The sequence below is a fragment of the Branchiostoma belcheri genome, unplaced genomic scaffold (genome assembly GCF_001625305.1).
Source record: "Branchiostoma belcheri isolate BF01 breed outbred unplaced genomic scaffold, Haploidv18h27 scaffold6, whole genome shotgun sequence".
Taxonomy (NCBI): domain Eukaryota; kingdom Metazoa; phylum Chordata; class Leptocardii; order Amphioxiformes; family Branchiostomatidae; genus Branchiostoma; species Branchiostoma belcheri.
Genome location: NW_017804242.1, coordinates 4380981 through 4384299, shown reverse-complemented (window position 1 = coordinate 4384299; position 3319 = coordinate 4380981).

The following is a 3319-nucleotide window of genomic DNA, read 5'->3' as shown; positions in this document are numbered from 1 at the left end:
TCGATGCATTCCTTTCTCGGCAATTTTATCGATTTCTCCCCTTTAAGAGTAAGCCTCGGGGATGTTTAAATCGTCGTCTTAAAATGAAAGTTTCGCAGAATTCTATTTATGATCAAGGTACGTCTTTCTGAGAAGGACAATACCGCGCGGTAGTCTGCATGCTTTATACAGTCATAGACGCATTCTCTTAGACGCATCATCCACAATGTGAGTGAGAAATCCGCCGGTCGTTTCAAGTAGGAATAGCTTTTCCAATAACACAACCGAGTTAGATGATATGTCGGAGGTCTTTCTCACTATCGTTACTGTGTTTTATGTTCCTCGTTTTCGCTCGTCTTGGGTATTTGAACAAAGTCAGTAATGGTCCGTTAGAACATTTCCACGGTGATGTTTTTTTAATCGCCGTCTTGTACTTCCTTTTGGCTGTAACACTTCTTCATGCGCGTACCGGGATGGTCTGGGGTTTGGACGCTGGTACCTCCTCCTGAAAAACACAAAACAGTGCATTTGATACATCCATTGCAATTTCAGGGCGGCAAAACTGGAAATATTCTGAATGATATTGACACATACTACCTTACATTAGCACAAGTATCTTGAATTGTGGGTGTTTAAAACAGCATAGAAACAAGCCCAGGATGAGCCCTTCACTTTTTGAATGGCACCCCATATATCAGCTCAGAATCCTACCAGTACGTTTCACCACTAAACAACATTTCATATTTTGCTCCATGAATGTTGATATACATTGGGATAGTGTTGAGTCGACTTACCATGCAGATATTAAGTGATTAGAATATTGACTTTGAAAAATCTTGTTTTCAAGCCCTAAAACCATACTATGCACGTTTAACGCTTAGAAATCACAACGCCTGAGGTTGGCTCACCTCATCTTTATCCAATAGGCAATAAATCTTTCACAAATTAACTTGGAACAGATGGCACCCGCGGGTATTCTTCCGTGGCAAACCATCATTGTAGCAGACTATTCAATGTTGTTCGTTTCAGCGCGACACCTCTTATAATAGGCCTTCCTTTATCTCTTGTTATGTAAATGAGCCACATTTTTAATTATCAAGTCAATTATCCTTATCAACGGTTTTATCTATGTCGGTGCCTCAGCGATTACATGCCACAATCATGTTTGCAGAATAAGGTAAATATTCATGTGATGATTATGATCGGATGGTAGATGGTGATTAAACATTTCTTAATTTCTCTCCAGGCTTCCTGCGGTGTAAATCATAATGATGAAGGTTATCGCAGTGTGCGGCTTATGGTGTATTACGATGTTCTACAACTGACAGGGTTATGTAAATATGCATATTTTTTGTTAGCCTAGAACTTTAGCTCATAAGAAGTACTGAGGCCAAATTTCCCGTATTTCATACCATTGGAGATGTTATTAGTAAGATATATATTTTCTATACATTGTAAAACGTTAAACTTTATTCCAACACACAAAATTACACAACGATCAAATTTTCAGCGACCTCTGTCGCCTTCATCGGGATAATTAATGACCTTGTCATTGTTTACCGAAGGAAAACCTTGTGTTTTGCTACGTTTCCTCTTCTTCTTCTCCAAACAGTGACCTCTGACCTAACTGAACCAGACTGTCTCTCACCATGGTAACTGGTGTTGGGTTACATAATAATGCGATTTTATAGTAGGAGGGATTTAGACTCCTGTCACCACATATGTGAATTTGTTTGCGTAAGAATTAACAGAGCAGACCATATGTGAAGGTAAACATTATGCATTTGCTCTGCAGATGTTACTTTTCTGGTGTAAATATGCATCTTTCATTGGCCTAGAACTTTAGCTCATAGGCAGTACTGAGGCCAAATTTCCCGTATTTCATGCCATTGGAGATGTAATTAATAAGATATATATTTCTATACATTGTAAAACGTTGAACTTTATTCCAACACACAATTACACAAAGATCAAATTTTCAGCGACCACTGTCGCCTTCATCGGGATAATTAATGACCTTGTCATTATGTTTACCGAAGGAAAACATTGTGTTTTGCTACGTTTCCTCTTCTTCTTCTTCTCCAAACAGTGACCTCTGACCTAACTGAACCAGACTGTCTCTCACCATGGTAACTTGTGTTGGGTTACATAATAATGCAATTTTATATTAGGAGGGATTTAGACTCCTTTCACCATATATGTGAATGTGTTTGAGTAAGAATGAACAGACCAGACCATATGCGAAGGTAAACATTATGCATTTGCTTTGCAAATGTTACTTTTCTAGTGTAAATATGCATCTTTCATTGGCCTAGAACTTTAGCTCATAGGCAGTACTGAGGCCAAATTTCCCGTATTTCATGTCATTGGAGATATTATTAATAAGATATATATTTCTATACATTGTAAAACGTTGAACTTTATTCCAAAACACAATTACACAAAGATACAATTTTCAGCGACCACTGTCGCCATCTTCAGGATAATTAATGACCTGATGAAGGCGACGGTGGTCGCAGAAAATTTTATCTGTGTACATGTAATTGTGTGTTGGAATAAAGTTCAACGTTTTACTATGATTACTACCAACACAGATGAACTTATGATTTATATACATTTGTAGTATCAGTGTATGAATGTATTATTGTATGCATCTATATTATCTGAATAATGGATGCACATGCCGTCGAATATGTCGTGCATAAGCGACCAGTTCCTACACTTACACAATACCATGTACAGCGTATTTGTTTTCTTCCAATTCCACGCAAACCATTAATAGTAAAATTAAATGAAGGTACACACAAACGTATGGTTGCCGGATCGATTTTCTGTATTCCATAACTAAAGGCTGCCCGAACTTATTTGTAAGATAATCCAGATAGTAGCAAAATAACACAGTCTTAATCTCTCATACAATGCTGAAATACGTGGTTGGAATAGGCTGACTTGCTTATCTTGCCTTTGAGATTACGTTTGAGCCTGATAAAGGGGAACCCCTATCGTCTCGTGCGCGAGATTGTATTGGACTCCAGCCCAGGTGCCTTGTAGTACCAACATCCTTTCATGTACATCAAGGAGAATTACACTCTCGCCTCCTACCGTATAAGCTTAACTAAAGTACACCATAAATCCAGTCTCAGGTTAAGGATTTTATGTAGCGTTGACACAATTGTACGAACTGCGGCGGCCAGGACCCTTCGGCTCAGCGCCTCATTTGAATGCTGCAGACATATCGTATTAGACATAAGGAAACGTATGATGCGTTACGGCGACCCTCCCCTTAATGTCAACCCCGAGGTAAAAATTCTATTTTCTCACCAAGATTAATAGTGAGATC